This window comes from Mobula hypostoma, chromosome 26 (genome assembly GCF_963921235.1).
Source record: "Mobula hypostoma chromosome 26, sMobHyp1.1, whole genome shotgun sequence".
Taxonomy (NCBI): domain Eukaryota; kingdom Metazoa; phylum Chordata; class Chondrichthyes; order Myliobatiformes; family Myliobatidae; genus Mobula; species Mobula hypostoma.
This window is the reverse complement of record NC_086122.1, coordinates 35,630,349-35,653,435: the sequence shown is the minus strand read 5'-3', so window position 1 is coordinate 35,653,435 and position 23,087 is coordinate 35,630,349. Positions and strand designations below refer to the sequence as shown.

General features: G+C 44.9%; 1 long non-coding RNA gene across 1 annotated transcript in view; it reads right to left on the bottom strand.

Moving 5' to 3' along the window:
- LOC134338111 (uncharacterized) overlaps nt 1-23,087 on the bottom strand; it is a 46,468-nt gene that overhangs the window by 8,382 nt on the left and 14,999 nt on the right. Inside the window, exon 2 of the long non-coding RNA XR_010016142.1 lies at nt 19,377-19,556. This is a non-coding gene — a long non-coding RNA (uncharacterized LOC134338111). The remainder of the gene's footprint in view (nt 1-19,376; nt 19,557-23,087) is intronic.

Sequence of the window (23,087 nt, the reverse complement as noted above, 5' to 3'; positions counted from 1 at the left end):
AACACTGCCGGGAATGAACAATGTTCTAACTGTTCTTAATTGCCGCAATTGTATGTTTGTCTTTCAACTTCTTTATCAAGCCCAATTATGGAGCTTTCCCCTAATGTGAGCTGCCTTCTGACCTGAAATGGTGTGGTTTCTAATGGAGGCTGATTGCCATTGCCACTTCTCCTTGCTACCCAGCTTCAGTAAAACACAGTGAATGAGAAATTTCTCTCGACAATTTGAAAAGAAATCAGTACTTTGTGGTTGAAAATTAACTTCACCTGGAGTAGACCAATTTTTGAATCTTAGCATTGTTACATTTGATACATGGACTTCTGGTGAATGGGATAGAATAGAACATTATTGTCATTGTTCAAGACTTCGAGGTTGTGGTGCTACTCCAGTCTGTGCAAATCAAATATTTACAATGCATGAAGTGACTGGTTGTCCATTGTACCCAATGCTGACTGTTGGATGAGTGCATTTCTGTTGTGTGTTCATAGGTGGCTGCTGAGTCCAGTTAGTGAGTGACTTAGGTGTCCACAATAAGGACGTGAAAACTGTGCTGGAACTGGAAGTGGAGATGCTGCTTTTGCTTTCCTTCTTTGCTGGGCGACGATTAGTGCAGCTTGGCGTCTCTCCTCCAGCTTGCTGGGAACGGTTCCAACCAAGGCTCGCCACCCACTCTGACCTTGCGCGCTCTGTTCCAGCCAATTTGGTACAAACCCAGCTTGTGCAACATTAGCTTTCATGCAGTCTTTGGACCTCTTACCGGGGCTGCCTCGATTCCTCTTGCCCAAGTTGCTTGGGGATGCAGGATTCGGGATTCCTTCGTGAGTATGACATGGCCTGTCCACCGAAGCTCTGCTTTTGCAATCATGCCCTCAACACTCGTCGTAACTGCCCTATCGAGGACCTCTTGGTTTGGTCCTGCCAACAGACACCAAGGATCGAGCTCAGACTATGCATATGGAATCCCTCTGGCACTTTGAGGTGTCTTCTGTACGTGGTCCAGGTATCACATCCATGCAGGAGATTGTTGAGGATACAAGGGCATGACAAGGCACAGAAGAACTTACGGTCATCTACTGCAACCAAGGAAGACTCCAGTTTGTGATGCCTACTTGTACTACTGGACCCAGCCATTCAAGGTCAAGAGATCAGAACTGCCCCAGCGCAACGGCTTTTCCTCCTAAAATCTCACCTGCACAGGTCTCCAATCATTGTTGGATATGACAGATAACCATTATCCACATTGAGTCCCGTTTGCCTTAGTTTGGCCCATAAGCCTCTGAATATTTTCAATCCATATACCTATCTCATTGTCCTTTAGACATTGTAATTGCTATTCAGGGACCCAGAGTCATCGTCAGATCTGAAATACATCCCTATATATTCAGATCAATATCTGTCCATCACTATGCAGTGTATTGCAGGGTAAACACTCCACCCTAGATCTTTTGGATTGAAGTTCACTTATGCACTCAAATACGCTTTGCATTTTAGAAGAGTGCAAGTTTCGTGGATATGTCAGGCAACGCACACAAAATGTTGGTGGAAGTCAGCATGTCAGGCGGCATCTACGGAGGGGAATAAATAGTTGACGTTTTGGGCCCAGATCTCTTCATCAAGACTGGAAAAGAAGGGGGACGAAGCCAAAAAAAGATGTGGGGAAAGGAAGGAGTACAAGCTGGCAGGTGATAGGTGAAACCAGGTGAAGGAGGGGGGGTGGGTGAAGGAGGTGGGAGGTGATAGGTGCAAGAGTTGAAGGGCTGATGATAGGAGAGGAGAGTGGGCATGGGAGAAAAGGAAAGAGAAAGAGAGCTAGAGGAAGTTGATGGACACATGAGGAGAAGAGAAGGGGTGAGAAAGATACCAGATTGAGGAATGGTAAAAGAGAGAAGGGGAGGGGGGAGCAATTAGTGGAAGTTGGAGAAATCAGTGTCCTCAGTCTGAAACATAGATTGTTTATTCCTCTCTATAGATGCTGCCTGACCTGCTGAATTCCTCCGGCGTTTTGTGTATGTTCCTCTGGATTTCCAGCACCTGCAGAATCTTCTGTGTTTAAGTATACTCAAACAGGTTTAGTCCCTTTAATTTCAGTCTTTGCATGGATGTCAGTGATGCAGGGTTTCCTGGGGAGATATAATGAGGCTGTAAGGGGGTTTACTATACATTGTAAAAGATAAATCACTTCCCAGGGACTGTTGAGCACCTTGGGAGCCATCAGGAACCGATCCATCATTGATAAACCGGTAAACCAGCTGTGGTGAGAGATTTCTCCACATCAGTGCCACCACCGTTGGTAGTAAGGAGACATCTATAGAAGCACTTAGATATGGTGAGAATGACATTCCATTCTCCAGCATCTCCAAGATTACAGCTTCTAAGTTCCCACATGCAGAAGCAAACCGAAAGATCGCATGGAATTGGTGTTCGAAAAGGGCGATTTATTAAAAACTTGTGTGCGCAAAGAGTCATTGCTGAACTACCATACAAAGTTGAACACAGACACAACTAGATATCTAAGAGAATGCTCATCTCGATAGCCAGGTGTGTTTATTCAGGTGAAGTCCTTCAGCCACTCCCTGGGTGGACGTCAGCACTTGATTGTGACACAGAGCACCATGCAGCAGGATGGAGTAAGGTCTCCAGTGCCCTGGCTTGCTGAGCATCGTGGAGTTGATTAGAATAGATACCTGTTCTGCAGTTTGTTGATGGTTGGGATGCAGCAATCCATCAATTGATACCAAGCCAAACTTAACACTTGCACCCAAAATTCAACCTGCCATTCAGCACAAGTAAGTCCCTGGTAAGACTTTTTTCTGGCAGCTACTGATATCACCGTGGTTAAAGTAGAAAGTCTACCATATCCCAAACTGACTGAAACTGAAATGCTTAGAAAGATATATTTATTTTAGAGTGAAACAGGCCCTTCCTGCTCCTTCAAGGACACCCACCAATATAACCCTAGCCTAGTCCCCGGACAATTTCCAATCTCCAATTAACCTACTAGCTAGAACATCTTTGGACTGTGGGAGGAAACCAGAGCACATGGAGAAAACCCATATGCTCATGGCACAGAGCGTGCAAGTTTGCTTACAGAGTTTGCTGGAATTGAACGCCAAGCTAAAAGTGTCATACCAACCACAATGCTACCATGGTACCCCTGGTATACTTGACGTGAATGAATCCCAATAAATCTTCTCCAACACCTCAGGATTTCAATTGCGGCTCCTGCCATTGATCTCGGTGGCTCCAACACCTCAGGACATATTCAAAACCCGGACTCCAGCAACGACCATGGACACCTTCACAGCGATTGCGCAACCACCAACTGCAACTCCAGCCTTGAACTCCAGGCCGGGTCTTTATGTGCTGCTGTTGTGACTCCCGTCTCCCCTTCCCCCACCAATACTCTGCAATCCCGTCTCCCTCAGATCCCACCATCAGCTCCTGGGCCCTCAGAGGCTCCATCTTCCTCTCACCCCAACCCTCCCCTCTCCACTGACACCCCCAGCCTCCCCCCTCCCCCCTCTGATCCCAGCTCTCATCCGTGCCGGGTCTTTACCATCCCCTCCGACCTTCAACTGTCGAAGGCAGAACGCTCTGTTCTCAGTAATGGCCTCACCTTTGTCCCCCTTCGCCCACACCTCAGTGAGTTCCGTGTTTGCCATGATGCGGAACTTTTCTTCCGCCGTCTCCGTCTCCGAGCCTACTTCTTCGGCAAGGACTCTTCCACCCCCACCGATGACCCCTTCTCCCGTCTTCAACCCTCCTCTTCTTCATGGACACCCCGCTCTGCTCTTCTGCCTGCTCTGGATCTCTTTATTGCCAACTGCCGACGGGACATCAACCGTCTCGACTTCACCGCACCTTGTCCCCATTCCAACCTCACTCCTTCAGAACGCTCTGCTCTCCACTCCCTCCGCACTAATCCTAATATTATTATTAAACCCGCTGATAAGGGGGGTGCTGTTGTAGTCTGGCGTACTGACCTCTATCTTGCCGAGGCACAGCGACAACTCGCGGATACCTCCTCTTATTTACCCCTCGATCGTGACCCCACTAAGGAGCACCAGGCCATTGTCTCCCACACCATCACCGACTTTATCCGCTCAGGGGATCTCCCATCCACTGCTACCAACCTTATAGTTCCCACACCCCGCACTTCCCGTTTCTACCTCCTACCCAAGATCCACAAACCTGCCTGTCCTGGCCGGCCTATTGTCTCAGCTTGCTCCTGCCCCACCGAACTCGTTTCTGCATACCTCGACACTGTTTTATCACCCCTTGTTCAATCCCTTCCGACCTATGTTCGTGACACTTCTCACGCTCTTAAACTTTTCGATGATTTTAAGTTCCCTGGCCCCCACCGCTTTATTTTCACCATGGATGTCCAGTCCTTATATACTTCCATCCCCCATCAGGAAGGTCTCAAAGCTCTACGCTTCTTTTTGGATTCCAGACCTAATCAGTTCCCCTCTACCACCACTCTGCTCCGTCTAGCGGAATTAGTCCTTACTCTTAATAATTTCTCCTTTTGCTCCTCCCATTTCCTTCAAACTAAAGGTGTAGCTATGGGCACCCGTATGGGTCCTAGCTATGCCTGCCTTTTTGTTGGGTTTGTGGAACAATCTATGTTCCGTGCCTATTCTGGTATCTGTCCCCCACTTTTCCTTCGCTACATCGACGACTGCATTGGCACTGCTTCCTGCACACATGCAGAACTCGTTGACTTTATTAACTTTGCCTCCAACTTTCACCCTGCCCTCAAGTTTACCTGGTCCATTTCTGACACCTCCCTCCCCTTTCTAGATCTTTCTGTCTCTGTCTCTGGAGACAGCTTATCCACTGATGTCTACTATAAGCCTACTGACTCTCACAGCTATCTGGACTATTCCTCTTCTCACCCTGTCTCTTGCAAAAACACCATCCCCTTCTCGCAATTCCTCCGTCTCCGCCGCATCTGCTCTCAGGATGAGGCTTTTCATTCTAGGACGAGGGAGATGTCTTCATTTTTTAAAGAAAGGGGCTTCCCTTCCTCCACTATCAACTCTGCTCTTAAACGCATCTCCCCCATTTCACGTACATCTGCTCTCACTCCATCCTCCCACCACCCCACTAGGAATAGGGTTCCCCTGGTCCTCACCTACCACCCCACCAGCCTCCGGGTCCAACATATTATTCTCCGTAACTTCCGCCACCTCCAATGGGATCCCACCACTAAGCACATCTTTCCCTTCCCCCCCCCTCTGCATTCCGCAGGGATCGCTCCCTACACAACTCCCTTGTCCATTCGTCCCCCCCATCCCTCCCCACTGATCTCCCTCCTGGCACTTATCCGTGTAAGCGGAACAAGTGCTACACATGCCCTTACACTTCCTCCCTTACCACCATTCAGGGCCCCAAACAGTCCTTCCAGGTGAGGCATCACTTCACCTGTGAGTCGACTGGGGTCATATACTGCGTCCGGTGCTCCTGATGTGGCCTTTTACACATTGGTGAGACCCGACGCAAACTGGGAGACCGCTTTGCTGAACATCTACGCTCTGTCTGCCAGAGAAAGCAGGATCTCCCAGTGGCCACACATTTTAATTCCACATCCCATTCCCATTCTGACATGTCTATCCACGGCCTCCTCTACTGTAAAGATGAAGCCACACTCAGGTTGGAGGAACAACACCTTATATTCCGTCTGGGTAGCCTCCAACCTGATGGCATGAACATTGACTTCTCTAACTTCCGCTAAGGCCCCACCTCCCCCTCGTACCCCTTCTGTTACTCATTTTTATGCACACATTCTTTCTCTCACTCTCCTTTTTCTCCCTCTGTCCCTCTGAATATACCTCTTGCCCATCCTCTGGGTCACCCCCCCCCTTGTCTTTCTTCCCGGACCTCCTGTCCCATGATCCTCTCGTATCCCCTTTTGCCTATCACCTGTCCAGCTCTCGGCTCTATCCCTCCCCCTCCTGTCTTCTCCTATCATTTTGCATCTCCCCCTCCCCCTCCAGCTTTCAAATCCCTTACTCACTCTTCCTTCAGTTAGTCCTGACGAAGGGTCTCAGCCTGAAACGTCGACTGCGCCTCTTCCTATAGATGCTGCTTGGCCTGCTGCGTTCACCAGCAACTTTGATGTATGTTGCTTGAATTTCCAGCATCTGCAGTATTCCTGTTGTTTGCGTTTAAAATCTTCTCAGTCACTGGTCTGATATCCTAGACGTATCTTTTTGTACTGAGACTTTCCAGCCACCAGTAAAGATCGCTGACTTTCTAGTACCACACACAACATGCTGAGCAACTTACAGGTGTTTCAGTAGATTGCTTCAATGCAGATCCATGTTATATTAATGAAGATCTGTTAAATTAATGCAGATCTCTGTTGGCCTTGGAGACAAAGGAAGGAACAAGGTTATTCAGTGCAACACGTACAAAATGCTGGAGGAACTCAGCAGGTCAGGCAGCATCTATGGAAGTGAATAAACAGTCGACGTTTCAGGACTGGAAAGGAAGGGGGATGATGCCAGAATAAGAAGATTGGGAGAGGTGAAGGAGGACAAGGTAGAATGTGATAGGTGAAGCCAAGTCGGTGGGGGAGGGGGGAAGGATGTAAGAAGCTGGGAGGTGATAGGTGGAAATGACAAGGTGCTGGAGAAGAAGGAATCTGATAGGGGAGGAGAGTGGACCATGGGGGGAAGGGAAGGATGAGGGGCACCAGGAGGAGGTAATAGGCAAGTGAGGAGAGGATGTAAGAGGCCAGAGTGGGGGAATGGAAGAAGAAGGAAATAGGAGGAGGAGAAAATTACTGGAAGTTGAAGAAACTGATGTTCATGCCATCAGGTTGGAGCTACGGAGACAGAATATGAGGTGTTGCTACTCCAACCTGAGAGTGGCCTCATCGTAGCTGAAGATGGCAGAATGGGAATGGGAGTTGGAATTAAAACGGTTGGCCATTGGGAAAGCCCACTTTTTGTCGGATGGAGTGGACGTGCTCATCAAAGCGGTCCCCAAGTCTATGTCGGGTCTCACCAATGCACAGTACAAGTTTATACAGTGATGGAGCAGGGCAGCAGGTTAGTTCATCTCAGACGCTGCCTGGAGGGGCACAAAGCTTGCAGGCAGCTCTCCTTTCCTGTGCAGCTGAAAGGCTGCCGAGTATGTTGTCATTTCTCAGTGCTGACGCTGGGACGATTGTTGCATTTAGCAGGAGCCTCCAGAATAGTAAAGGATATTCATCCCTCCCCACCCCTATCTTCCAGGTGCTTGACCAGGAATCATTCGCAGCTTGTATCTAAAACAGACAGGAACCCTTCCCTTTTCAAAGAAAATAATGCTTTTGTAATTTGCAATCCTCCGGTTCCATCGCCAGTCTTTATTTCACCAAAGATATGGCCCAGTAGATGGCTGGTGTACTGCAGGAAGCCAAGAAGCAGGTCACACCCATTATTCCTAGTTGCACGTTAGCTGAGACCGGATACAAAACTGACAACCACAGTAACTTATATTCATACTGTCACCTCAAATGGTAAAAGGTCCCAGGAGCTGCACAAACAAAAACTGAGGCCAGGTTTCTTGTGTCTCCACATAATAATGCTGTTTAAAGGAAAGTAGCCTCCAACCTGATGGCATGATGAGCAAATTCTCCTCCCGCTAAACAAATTCCTCCTCACCCCTACTCCCTCTATTCCCCTCTCTGACCTTTCACTTCTCACCTACCTATTACTTCCCCTGGGTCCCCTCCTCCTTCCCTTTCTCCTATGGTCCACTCTCCTCTCCAATCAGATTCCTTCTTCTCCAGTCCTTGACCTTTCCCACCCAGCTGGCTTCTTCCATCACCTATCACCTTCCAGCTATCCTCCTTCCCCGCCTCCCACCTTTTTACTCTGGTGTCTTTCCCCTTCCTTCTCAGCCCGAAATGTCGACTGTTTATTCATTTCCGTAGATGCTGCCTGGCCTGCTGAGACCCTCCAACATTTTATGTGTGTTGTTCAAGGGAAGTTTTAAAAGAGGAGGGAGTGATAACACCAATCTTTATAATTCTCAGATAGGAAGTGTATCTGTCAAAGGTGCACAGCAAGATCCCTCAAAGAGCAATGTGACAATGGCCAATTAAAGGTATTTAACTGAGGGACAATTGTTGGCTCAGTACACGGAGGGTATCTTTTCTTTTTTTTCTATTATTTTTATTGACGGAATGACACATACAGAGTAAGTAATGCATTACATTTTCCTCCATTTTGCTTTTATATCTTACCCCTAAACAGAACTGCCCTCACCCGCCCTTCCCGAACATACCATGGTAGCTAATGTACTTACAATACAACACTTCACAAATACAGGTACGAATATTTCACAGCCATACCCCGACATTCCTTCAAACCGAAGGCCCACACACATCCCCAACACGTCAGATGATCCAGAATACACCCATATGACAATGCATCAACCACTCTATGCGCGATAAAAGGGGGCAAATCCCCAAGTACAATCAAATGCCCTCAAATGGTAGGTAATTCCTTAAGACTCCCAAAATATGACAAGAAAGGTCCCCATTTCGAATAGAACTTTTTCACAGACCCCCCCCCCCCACCGCCATGTACCCTTTTCCCTGAAAAATGAAGTAGGATCATCCAAGCCCTGGAGAAAGACTGGGGCAAGTCAAGTCAAGTTTATGGTCATGTGTACAAGTCAGGTGCAGCACAGTTCAGTGAAAAACCTGCTGTCAGCTGCACCATGGGGCTTTGGTTTAATGTATATTAGAGTGTGGAAGCACAGAAGCAGGCCCTTCTGCCCATCAGGTCTGTGCTGAACTGTTATTCTGCCTGGACCCATCAACCTACACCTGGACCACAGCCCTCCATATCCCTCCCGTCCCTGTATTTATGCAAACTTATCATAACTGTTGAAACTGAATCCACATCCTCCACTTCCTACTGGCAGCTCGTTCCACTCTCTGAGTGAAGAAATTCCACTTCAGCCTTCCCTGAAATATTCCATCTTCTGTCCTAAGTCCTCTAGTCCTCGTCTCACTCAGACCTCTGTGGAAAAAAAGCCTGCTGGCTTCTTGAGGGATGTAAACCCACCTACGCCCCCTCATAATTTCGTATACTTCTATCAAGTCTCCCCCCATTATCCAGAAACTCCGGGAAATAAAGTCAACCTCTCCCTAGAACTTAGGTCTTCGCAACGCATCACCCAAAGGGGATCAGCCTGACAGTGCAGCACTCCAACAGGAACATCATTCCAGGGGTTCCATTCACTTGATTGCACAATGACCTACAGTGGAAGCCTCTCCCACCAGTGGTACTGACACACGCCGACTGATTGTTAAAACAGAGAGGCATGCGACAAGCACGTGTGTGTGGGACAGAGGGTAGTATCTCTGTTCAACATGTTTAAGCCTGACAATTTTCATGCATCTACAAACGCTAGGCCAGAAGTTGCTGGAAGGAATCCAACATCTGCAAAATATGCAGTCCTATCCTCACCGGAATCTTGTTTAAGTCATGTGAATATGCAGGGGGTTGCTTCATCCTTCCAGGGAAAACTTCGTGCTGGAGTTTGACGAAAAGTTGATCTTGTTGAAGTGGAGCTGAACAGTCCCAGTTTAAGGACAATTGTGGAGAATAGCTGTCTTTTTTGATTTGTTGGATTATCAGCACTGCAGTTACAGGCAAATTCCAAGACCTTTCCCACAAGCTGCACTCAAAAGATCCCTTCGTGACGGTGGGGTATACGGTTTATTCTGGGACTGGGCACCATTCTGTTCTTTATTGTGCAACTTTCATTTGGCAAGGGAGAAAAGAGATCCTTTGTACAGCAGGGCAGTTGAATGAAGGCGCTGTGGAAATAAAAAGAAGGGGGGAGCTGATTGCAAATTATAAACGGTGCTTGTTGATGGCTGATTGTCTTGTATGCAGCTGCACGGAGCCTGAACAACAGGGTGAAAGAAAGGAACTGCAGACTGACTGACGCCAGGACTTCAACTCTCCCACTCGGACTACAGCAACTCCAGCATTGTTTCTTTGCCCTCGTCCCCACCCCACCTGATCTGCAACTGTGTGGGAAGTAATGGAATCCGAAAGCTATTGAACGTTATAGGAACTGTAGTGTCTGCAGATTAAAATTACAGCGAGGGCAAGTTGAAAGAGTTCATTTCTGTTTCAACACAGAGCCCACAGTTAGAAGCTTCCTCTGTGGCTTATTCAGCCCTGCCCAACATGGGAATAAGAACAAAAGAACATCAGAAATAGTCGCAGGAGTAGGCTAGTTTGCACCCCCCCCCCCGCCCCCATATCTGCTCTGTCATTCAATAAGATCACGGCTGATCTTTCATTTCAGCACTGTTTTCCTCCAGTATTCCAAACCCTTTGATTCCTTACACATCCAGAACACGGAGCAGAGAAACAGGCCCTTCAGCCCGTGATGCTGTGCCGAACTAATTACACTAATGATGCCTAATTAAGCTAATCCCTTCTGTCTGCACATGGTCCAGATTCCTCTACTTGTGTGCCTGTCACATCTGTCTCCACCACCACAATGTATCCTGGAAATGCATTCCGGGCACTCAGCAGCTTCCGCGTTCAAAACCGGCTCCCTCCCACCTCCTTTGAACTTTCTCCCTCTCACCTTAGGTGCATGCCTCCTAGTCTTAGACGTTTCACCTTGGCTCTGTCTGTCAATGCATCTCCAATCTTGCACACTTTTATCAGGTGCCACCTCTCAGCCTCCCGCCGCTGAAGCAGAGAAAACACTATTTTGTCCAGCCTTTCCTGAGAGCACATGCCTTCGAAACTGGACAGTATCCTGGTAAACCTGTTCGGCACCCTCTCCAAACACAAGCAGAACGGAAGGCAATACTACAGACGCGGTCTAACCAGTGGTCCAGTGTACTGCTTCCTCGGGTACTGCAAGTGATTTGTTGATGGTAATTATTTAGTGACTTTTTCAAGCTGGCCTGGTTAAAATCCCCCAGAATGATGGTGAAGGCCTCTGGGTGTGCTATTTCACGCAGGCTAATCCCATTGCTCAGATCATCCAGAGCCTGTTGACATTGGCCCAAGGTGGATTATACACTGCTACCAAAATGATCACAGAGATCTCCCGTGGCAGGGAAAATGGACAGCACTTACTTACGAGACATTCTGGGTCTGGTGAGCCGAATTGGGACGTCACTGATACACTTGTGCACCACGAGGAGTTGATCATGAGGCATACACTTCCACCTCTGTTTTCGAGGGACTCAACCTTCCTATCCTGATGGTGTCTAGTAAACCTACTAATCTGAGTCGCTGTGTCCAGTACGGAGGGGGTTAACCAGGATTCTGTGAAGCAGAGGATGCACGCTGCCCTAACGCCCTTCTGATACAGTGCCCTAGGTCTGAGATCATCAATTTTATTTACTGGAGACTGTACATTTACCAGCAATATAGTCGGTAAAGGAAGTCGAAAACCCCATTTTTTTAAAACACTCTTGCAGCCCAGACTAGCAGCCACGTCCCCTTCAAGGAGTCCAATGAGAAATACGGCCACAATTGGCATTGTCTTCATTGGTTTCACGCAGCCATAGATAGTTCAATCGCTTTTAAAACATCTGTACTAACTGTTCAGACCTTGGATGCAGTTGTGATCCTCAGCTATAGCACGCTGAAATGGGAATATTTAATGTGCCCATCAAGCTGTGCCACAACGAGATCATCCTGGAAGAGACTCTTTATCTCATTATTACATGTTTTCCTTGTTTATTGCTACTTATTTATATTTACATTTGCACAGTTTGTTGTCTTCTGCACTCCGGTTGATCTTTCACTGACCCTGTTATAGTTATTAGATACAGTTACTATTTTTATATAGTTATCTATATAGTTAACTATATAGATATAGTTATTATTCTTGTGCTGAGTACGCCCACAAGAAAATGAATCTCAGGATTGTATATGGTGTCGTATATGTATTTTGATAATAAATCTATTTTGAACTTCGAACTTTGAATAAGCATGCCATAAACACGAGAAGGCCTGCAGATGCTGGAAATCCAGAGCAAAACACACAAGATCCTGGAGGAACTCAACCGGTCAGGTAGCATCTCTGGAAATGAATAAACAGCCAACACTTAGGGCCGAAACAGACTGAAAAGGAAAGAGGAAGATGCCAAAGTAAGAAGGTGGGGGTAAGGGAAGGAGGATGGATAGAAGGTGATAGGTTAAGCCATGTATCTGGCTTAACATCTGCCGGACGATGCTGAGGATGTTCTACGAGTCTGTGGTGGCCAGTGCGATCATGTTTGCTGTTGTGTGCTGGGGCAGTAGACGGAGGGTAGCAGACACCAACAGAATCAACAAACTCATTCGTAAGGCCAGTGATGTTGTAGGGATGGAACTGGACTCTCTGACAGTGGTGTCTGAAAAGAGGATGCTGTCCAAGTTGCATGCCATCTTGGTCAATGTCTCCCATCCATTACATAATGTACTGGTTGGGCACAGGAGTACATTCAGCCAGAGACTCATTCCACCAAGATGCAACACAGAGCGTAATAGGAAGTCATTCCTGCCTGTGGCCATCAAACTTTACAACTCCTCCCTTGGAGGGTCAGACACCCTGAGCTAATAGGCTGGTCCTGGGCTTGTTTCCTGGCATAATGTACATATTACTATTTAACTGTTTATGGTTTTATTACTATTTAATTATTTATGGTGCAACTGTAACAAAAACCAATTTCCCCCGGGATCAATAAAGTATGACTATGACTATGACTATGACTATGTATCTTCTTTACCACCCTTTTAACTTGTGTGGGCACTTTCAGGGAGCTGTGGACTTGGACCCCCAAATCCCTCTGTACATTAAAACTCTTATTATAAAAGCTACTGATCTCTATATTGAATCAAGAGAAACTCCATTGGTGGCTTGGCTATAGAATTCCAAAGATTCACCACATTCTGGGTGAAGAATTTTCTTAACTGATTAGCCAACTTGTGATCTCTGTTTCCAGATTCCCATCCATTCCATATCTACCCAGTCAAGCCCCAGGTTTCAATGAGACCATCTCTCATTCTCCTAAATTCAACTCTCCTCATATGACAAACCTACTGTCCGAGGAATGATCAGGTGCATCTTCTCAGCACTTCCTGCCCTCCAAGAATAGGGTTACATAATGGGTGGAAACATGTGCATAATTCACAGCCACCTGACATGGAGTTGGGGTTCACCTTAAGAACCGTCTGATGTGATGACATAATGGTGAAGCTTTTCACCGCACGTTATATTCTGTGTTTAGTTGACATAAAAGGAGTTGTTACAGCATTTCCCTTAAACTAAAAATGCCTCTGTTGTTTTATTTATGAAAACCTACTCCTTCTTTAGGTCGGGTGTCCAAATCTGTACGCAATACACAGATGCAGTTTGTTCAGAACCCTATATAATTAGAGGAAGACATCTCTACTTCTGTACTCAAATCGGCTAATAATGAAGAACAACACAGTTTCTATCTCCACTCCACCCTAGCACTTGGTTATTTTTATTTCAAAAGACAACGTGGAATTGGTCCTTCCCGCCTTTGAGCCGCACCACCCAGCAACTCCCTGCAACCCCGATTTAACACTAGCCTAATCACGGGACAATTTACAATGAACAAGTAACCTTCTAACCGGTACATCTTTGAACTGTGGGAAGAAACCGGAGCACCCGGAGGAAGCTCATACATTCCATGGGGAGAACGTACAGAGACTCCTTACAGAGGATGCTGCTATGCCGCCGATTTCGGCTACTCAAACACTATTCTCAAGCCTGACCATACCACTGGTCTCCTAAGTTCCTGTTTCCCATCCTTTATATAGTTTGAGAACCTTCTGCTTCCTCACTTTTGCACTGAATCAAGATCACTCATGACACCTCACTTCCTCACCTCGAATGTGATCAAATCCGGCGATGCTTCCATTTTGACAGTCTCAAACTTGTTTTCAAACCCCTGAGCTCTGTAACAGCCTCTGGTTTTGCAACACTGTAAAACACTCCTCTTGCAGCAGCATTCAGGACACTGATGTTCAGGCCACGCTTTTGGTTATCCTGGTCTTAAATTCAGAGTTTCCACCTTCATGTAATCAATTCCTTTGATCAAGGATTTAGTCACATGTCCTTTGGTTTATCATCAGTTTTTGTCTTGAGAAGTGCTTTGGAATAATTTCTTGCTTTAAAAGTGCTACTTAAAAGCATGTTTTTACAATAAAATATAGAACATAGAATATTACAGCAGAGTACAGGCCCACAATGTTGTCCTGACCTATTAACCTAATCTAAGATTAATCTAACCCTTTCCTTCTACGTGGCCTCCATTTTTCTCTCATCCATCTGCCTATCTCCACCATAATGAACTAGTGCAGCAGACTCAATGGGCCAAACAGTCTAATTCTGCTCCTGTATCCACGGGTTAAGGGGGAAATAGATCAGCCTTGATCAAATAGCGGAGCAGACTCGACAGGCCAAGGAGCCTCATTCTGCTCCTATAGTTCATGATCTTATGGTCTATCTAAGGGTTTCTTAAATCAGCAGCAGAAACAGGTTTAATATCATTGGCATATGTTGTGAAATTTCTTATCTTTGTGTCAGCAGAACAATGCAATACATAATAATAGAAAAAATGTGAATTACAGTAAGTAAATATATTAAATAGTTAAAATAGATAAGTAATGCAAAAATAGACATAAGAAACTAGTGAGGCTGTGTTCACGGGTTCAATGTCCATTCAGAAGTCCGATAGCAGAGGGGAAGAAGCTGTTCCTGAATCGCTGAGTGTGTGCCTTCAGGTTCCTGTACCTCCTCCCTGATGGTAACAATGAGAACAAGGCGTTTCCAGGGTGATGGGGTCATTATTGACCAACACTGTCTTCTTCACATACGCCTGCACAATATCTGTGTAAAAAACTTACTTCTGAACCTTTGTCCTCTTACCATACTCTCATAATTAGAGTTTGTTTAATATTCTGTATTAATCTTTTTCAATTCTTTTGTCATCTTATATTCCCTTATATGGTCACCTGCCCATACTAAATACCTTAATTTCGCTAATCTTTCCTTATACTTCAGTTCATTCAATGACTACTGCTGAAAAGTGCTTGGTGATTCTACGTAATCAGGTCATTTTGAGATTAAGGTTAAATTTGTGATGTCTGGAAGAGATGTCAAAGGTGCTTTATGAATGTAAACCTGTCTTTCAATAGGGATTTGGATGATGGAGGTGGGTGATCAGGTGGACCGTTGCCCAATCAGACATAAATTCTGCACTGGCATCTGTCACTCAGCGCATCCCAGACACACAGCGGCTCCACATAAACTGGAACTTACTTGGATGGGAGCAGCTGAAAGCTGCTAAATCCATTTGGACTGCTTAGCCACAGTTTGCTTGCTTCAGGCCGGTGGTGGTTTAGTGCTGTGTTAGGGCGTACACTGGGGTTATGTGAACATAGATCCGAGAGCGAGAAAAAAATTGAGGTTTGGATGATTTATGCACCAGGCCAGATTGAAAAGGTCACGGTGCTGGGGCCGGAGGCGAGGGACAGGCCAGTTCAATTCATTGCTCGGCAAAGTTTATTCATCTCTGCGTTGGACTGAGGCGGTGGCCTGCTACTAATGGACTCCTGAATCAACTGCAGTGATGACTGGCTTTGTGGCTGTGGACTCACATTTGTGAACTTCACTTGTGAATGTTACTTTTATTGTTTACACAATTTGATTTTTTTCCTGCACATTGGGTGTTTGACGGTCTTTTTTTTAATGGATTCTATTGCGTTTCTTTGTTTTGTGACTGCCTACAAGAAGATGAATTTTGAAGTTGTATATAGTATACATTGGTTTTGACAGCAGAAATTAATTCAAACAAGAATCAGGCTTCGGTTCTTATTGTAAATGTTGTTATTGCGTGAATGAAGTCACCAGAGGAAAGTACTGGTAGATACAAAGCAGCTTCTTTATTCAACAAATCGAGGTACTGCAGGCATCATATGGAGACACTTTTGGTTTAAGAGGTCTGCTGGCCCAACATGGGGCTCGATATTTTATGTGCTAAACATCAAAGGATAATTCCATATTTACAATGTACGGACAATGCTTTCTTTGAAACTACATACAACCTTCACACCTCCCAATTCACATGTACACCACAGATAATCAAATGAATTTTAATCAGCACTGTCTGGTCTGGGATTCAAGGCTTTTAGGAACCTGTTGTCCAGAGCTGCACTCCAAATTAAATCCACAATACGTATTCAGATGTGCAGACTGGTAGCCAAAGACATTTGCTAAATGTAAATGGGCTAAACCCAAAAATTGTTCTAACAATGTAAAGAAGTTCAAAGGCTTGCAATTAGCCTTCAGTTTTTTTGGAAATTACGAACAGTAAATTGAAGTTAAAAGCACAGGCTGCTCTGCAGACTAAGAGATGCAAGAACCAAATGTTAAGACCATGGGGTTGTGTTAATTGGCTTGCATCAAACCAGGAAACATGGCTAAGTTGTTTGCAACATTTGCACCACTTCTATATCACCAGCTTCAGTGTCTCTCTGGTGACTTCAATCATAATCACAACAGCCGGAGTTTATGATCAGACTAGCAATATGGGCACGAAAAATGTTTCCTGTTACTGGATTCAGAGTCTGTGTCTAGATGTAAAACTTTGACAAACCTCTATAAATGACTAATGGAGAGTGTACTGACTGGCTGCATCATGGCCTGGCATGGAAACACCAATGCTTTGAACAGAAAATCCTACAAAATCCTAGTGATTTGGCTCAGTACATCACGGGTAAAGCCCTCCCAACCATTGAGCATATCTACATGAAACGCTGTCATAGGAAAGCAGCATCCATCATCAGAGATCACCACCACTCAGGCCATCCTCTCTTCTCGCTGCTGCCACCAGGTAGAAGGTACAATGGCCCCAGACTCGCACCACCAGGTTTACAATCAATAATGAGTGGCCATCTTGGTTATGAACGCAAGACTCCTTTGGACATTGTTAATCCGGTACGCCGCAGGTCCAATTTATAGGATTTATAGGATGCAAGTGGGGGTAGATGGGGGGAGGGGCTAGTCCTTGGTCAAAGTGAGGGTTAGGCCTGAAGCCATGGTGTCACCTGTTTGCAGCTGCCCAGAGTGAGAGGATGAAGCCATTGAGGTGTGGTATGGTGTCCAGAACAGAGTCGGAGCTGCCCTCCCAGGGTTTCACTCGGCAGAAGACACGCTCTGCTGTGGCCGACTGCCGATATTTTAGTGGCACTCGATGGACTCAGGCCTCAAGCTGCAGGATCACATGCTTTTCAGCCGCGGGGGGGGGGTTGATTTTTTTTTAATGAGTTCCATGGTTTACTTTGTTTTGTGACTGTCTGTGAGGATGACAAATATCAGGGTTGTTTACTGTTTACATATGTACTTTGAATCTTAATGCCCCAGCCGAAACACTTACCCAATTAGGCAAATCAGCGCTGCATCATTTTCCACTCTGGCATCTACTTCCTGCCACATGTTGGGTTTCAACCAGCCATCTGGTGGATTCCCTCATATCACTGCATCAGAGGGAGAGAAAACTAGAGGACATAGGATTAGAGAAAGGGAGAAGAATTTTAGAGGAGGCAGCAGGGGCCCCTTCTGTGCCTCAGGAGGGAAGTTACCCAAAATGCATTCCCTGAGAGAGCAGTTGAAGCTGGGTCACAGACAGGGGTCCAGAAGGGCCCCTGAATCGCCTCAGCACAGAGGGCTGTGCACTGTGCCGGCTGGTGGGTGGGATTAAACAGGAGCGTTCCCACTTGTTGACATTGAGTTGGGCCAAATGGCTTTTACATGTTGTACCATTCTGTGATTTTATGATTCCAACTCCATCACACTTTAAAAACTTAATGGGTGAAAAAATTTGCTTTGTACTAAATTTAGATAGAACAAAAGCTGACTGACAGCTTATGATTACTTGTTGTGTGTGCAGATGATCATTGTCAATTAATGCCCATTTCTAAGTCTGTTATTGGCAACTCCATTAACTGCCAGTCCAAACCTCATGTTCATGTGAGCAACTAGTATTGGAGAGAATTCAGTATCTTTCACATATATCATGCAAAACTGAGCAGTGTGGTATCAGAATCAAAAAGAGAAATGGTGGAAGAGCTCAACCATGCAGCATACTGTATGTGGAAAGAGAAACTCTTATGTTTTGTAACTGCAAAACGTACAACTAATTAGAAGAAAAAGACAGGAGTCCGGAATGCGAGTGTAACTTTGTTTTACTTTAAGCAAGATGCGCAATTGAAAAATGAGTGTGCTTGGCTATGCCTGTAGCTCAGATTTTATCAGCTTGAGCTGAGAGAAAAAAATAATAATAATAATAAATAAATAAATAAAGCTGAGGACATGAGTTGTGGAACCCTTGACAGTGAGTCCACAAGTTGTGGAATCAAGTCAGAGTTGAGGTTAGCGAACTTATCCATGCTGGTTTAGGATTCTGATGATTGAAGGGTAATAATTGTTCCTGATCCTGGTGGTGTGGGTCCTAAGGCTCCTGTACCACCTTCCCAATGGCAGCAGTGAGAAAAGAGCGTGGCCTGGACGGTGGGGGTCTTTGATGATGGGTGCTGCTTTCTTGTAGATGTGCTCAACGGTAGGGAGACTGTTCATGTGATAGACTGGGCTATATCCAACACTTTTTGTAGGCTCATCCATTCTTGGGCACTACTGTTGCAACCAGTCAGGATACTCTCCACCATGCATCTCTAGAACCCCTGCTAATCCACGTGATCATGATTGATCTGTACCTTAACTCCACAAGCGTGTCTTGTTTCCAAAATCTTTAAAAAATGATCAGATATTGTTTTATTGAATTTAAATGTCCCGTGGCTCTGCAACCTCCCTCCCTTCCACTCCCAACAACCACCCCTCCAGCCTTAATAACTCTGAAGGAAAGAGTTCCAAATTTCTTTCGTTCTTTGTGAAGAATTTACTGATGACAGTAATTTTAATGTTGCCCTGCCTTGCAATCGATTCCTCATCCAGAGAGAGAAAAAAATACTCTCTCTATCTTATCAATGCCTTTAATTGTTCTGAATACACTAATTGGATCACCTTTTAATTTTTTGTGCTTCAGGAAATAGAACCGTAGACCATGTAAACTATTCTCCTAACTGCGACGTGTTTAGCTGTGGTATCGGTCTCATGGATTTACTGAGCACTGACGACAAAATCCTCACTTCCTCATGTGGATTGATTTACCACAGCACCGGTCCTGAACGTCACTTATAAATATAGAGAAGAGCATGGACCCCTGGGAACCTCATGAGCCAAACATCGCCAGTGGGAGAATATCCCTACAGCATTATCAGTACAATATTAAATCATTGTGGAAACATATAAATTACCTTCATATATATGTCCTTCTGTTCTTCTAATAGTCACTTGTATGGTTTTCATACTTAAGGATATAATCCCTCAGGTCCGTGTCATTTTTCTGTTTGTTCATCCTTACTGGGTGTAAATTGGCTTCCATGCTTCCAACATCACAATAACGATTGAATTAGCTCCCGTATGTTTTCAGATATCTGAAACATAAAATATTCTTTTTTTTAACTTCCAGCACTTAAAGCTAACACTGAGTATTGATTCAGAACCATAATCAGGTTTAATATCACCGGCATATGTCGTGAAATTTGTTGTTTTGCAGCAATAGCACTTTGCAGTATATAATAACAGAACTATAAATTTCAGTAAGTACTGTATACACACACACACATATATATATATATAGTTCATTATAATGTACCATATTGTATGATGTGGGCAATCATGGTCTTTCCATGACCATGATTGTTCTTGGCAAACTTTTCCACAGAAGTGGTTTGCCATTGCCTTCTTCTGGGCCGTGTCTTTACAAGACGGGTGACCCCAGTCATTATTAATACTCTTTATAGATTGTCTGCCTGGCGTCAGTGGTTGCAAAACCAGGACTTGTGATGTGCACCAGCTGCTCGTACGACCATCCCCCAACTGCTCCCATGACTTCATATGGCCCTGATTTTTTGAGAGGGGGTGTGGTTTAAGCAGGTGCTACACCTTGCCAAGGGTGACCTGCAGGCTAGCAGAGGGAAGCAGTGCCTTACACCTCCTTTGGTAGAGACCTATATGCAATGACAAAATTAAGTTAATTAAGTAATAATTAAATAAAAGAGGGAAAATACTGAATTCATGTGCTTATTATCCATACAGAAATCTGATGGCAGAAGGGAAGAAGCTGTTCCTGAACCATTGAGTGTGTCTTCACGCTCATGTACCTCTTCGGTGAAGGCTGCAATGAGAAGACAGCATGTCCTGGGTGATGGATGTCCTTATTGATGGATGCTGCCTCTTTAAGGCATCGCCTTTTGAAGTATTCTCCAATCTGCAGCATTCAAAACTCTCTCCTTGTCCACTAGTGTTCTCAGATAAATGTAAAGAAATCCCTCAACACTGTTTTGAATAACAGTAGGGGAGCTTCCTGCAGTAACAGCAACTGAAGATTCTGAAAACACTTAACAGGCCAGGCAGCATCTGGGGAAAGAGGAGCAGGGTTGACATTTCAGGGTAACTCTTTTCCTCTTTCTACAGTTGTTGCCTGACCTGCTGAGATCCTCCAGTATTTTGTCCGTGTTGCTCTGGATTTCCGGCATCAGCAGAATCTCTTGTTTTTGACCTGCTGAGTATTTCCAGAATTCTCCATTTTAATTTCAGACTTCCAGCATCTGTTGTCTGTTCTTGTTTATGGTTTTCCCAGTATTATGGGCCAATTCTTAGTCTAAAAAAAATCATAACTAAAATAGATTGTCTGGTGATTATAATTTCTTGTTTGTGCGATCTCTTGAAGCTCAATAGCACACTGCCCCATTTTTTAATTCCTATTTCACTGGCTATAAAGTGTGTTAGTACATCCTGGGGCTTCTGCGGTTTACAGATTGATGATTTACAAGGCTTAATTTGGAAGCTATCCATGTACTCTCAGTCACCTTAAGGCTAAGTCATCAGCAGGCTAAAAGGTGCAGATGCATAAATACAACAATATCGTCACTTAACGGACTGCCCTGAGGGGGGAAGTGATCCACTGAGGGGAAATTAAGAAAGTTAAGGTGAAAAGACAAGGCTTACGGGGAGAGATAACCAGAATGTGTCGGGAAGGCACAACACAGACAAATTCCATTTTAAGTCCCAGCAGGGCAAAATAGAGAAAGAACACTGAAAGCTCTTTATATGAATGCACACAATATTCACAACAAGAGAGGTGATTTCACAACACAGAGATAAATAAATACAGTAGTCTGCAAAAGTCTTAGGCATGGTGGTGTAGTGGTTAGCAGAACGCCTTACAGTGCAGGCAACCTCATTTCATTTCTTGCTGCTCCCTGTAAGGAGTTTGTACGTTCTCCCCGTGACCGCGTGGGTTCCTCCGGGTGCTCCGCAATTCCTCCCGCAGGGCAACGATGTACAGATTGGTAGGTTAATTGCTCATTGTAACTCGTCCCCTGATTAGGCTCAGATTAAATCGGGGGTTGCTGGGCAGTACAGCTCGAAGCGCCAGAAGAACCTTATTCCATGCTGTATCTCAATAAATAAATTAACGTAGAGCTAGGGCACCCAAGGCTTGTGCACAGTACTGTAGTAATTTTATGTATTGCACTGTAGCGCTGCCGCAAAAAAAAATGTCATGACATATGTGAGTGAGGATAAACCTGATTCTGATACGAGCTTGTACTGTGGACTGAGAGTGGGAAGGGGGCAGGGAGAGGGGAATCATGGTTGGGAAAGGGGGAAGGGAGAGGGGTGGGAATGGGAAGCACCAGAGAGACATTCTGTACTAATCAGTAAACCAATTGTTTGGATCAAATAACCTTGCCTGGTGTCTCAGGGCTGGGTGTGTCTGCACCCGTGCCAGCCCCCTCCTCCAGTACTCCTTCTCTGCCACCTGTCCCACACCCCTCTCGTGGCGATCCATCCTCACCATTCCCAACATCCTTTGCTCCCACCAGATTTACAAACTCGCTCCACGTTGACTAATACAGTACTATGCAAAAGTCTTGTGCACCCTAGCTATGCATACATGCATAAGACTTTTGCACAGTACTGTATGTACAATTTCATAGCCCAATGCAGAAATCTCATTGAACTTGCCTAAGATTAGGAATTTAACATTCCAGAATATCAACCTTTAGGAGCAATAGGCAAAAGGTAAAAAGAGGAAGGATAGATGTGACTTAAATGATGGGATAAAATAGGGAGAAACTATTATAGTTATCATAATTCTCTTATTTATAAAAGTTAAAGTTGAGTTAATTGTCATTAGCACAATTACCTGCTAACATTTATGCAATGAAAAATTTGCAGCAGCATTACAATTTTTTCATTCCACCTGTGCATACATGAACTTGTGCACATGACAATAAACTTAACTTTAATTTTGACTTGTTTTAAAGTAAACATTGTTCCTGACAATGTACACAGGAATTACAAAACAGTACATGGTTTTATTTGTATTCACGACGTCATCATGTCTATACATTTACAGCATTGTCAAGTCAGTACAATAGTATCAGATAATACATTCATAGGGTCAGCAAGTCAGTAGACAACATGTACTTTACTACCATACCTACAGGCTCAAAAGTTTGGGCGAAACTAAGAAACAGTAATAGGGAAAATATGCTAATGGCAATGTTCCCTCTATCTTGTAATGACCAGTGTGTGCAAAAATCTTGTGCTGTGCAATTTTTTGCCCCGTGACAACAACATGTACACACCGAATTTTATATAAAGGGGTTATCATTTTAACAGCCAGCAAAACACTGTCAATAAGAAGTTTAATTTTTGGGTTTAATTGTTTTCGCTCTCGTTCATCTGCACTCTCACAAAACATACGTAGTAGGCCTGTAGTGGATAATGAAGGATTTTGTCACCAGAGCTTTTGCACACCGTCCATAAGTGACTTGCTTGCTAAATGACTCTTTAAAAAGTCAGATTTCCAAATATCACTCCATTTCTTCTTCACAAACTGGGGTCTTCCTTGTTTGCAGTGGATGACCACAACTTCTTCTGTGCCTTGTCATGCC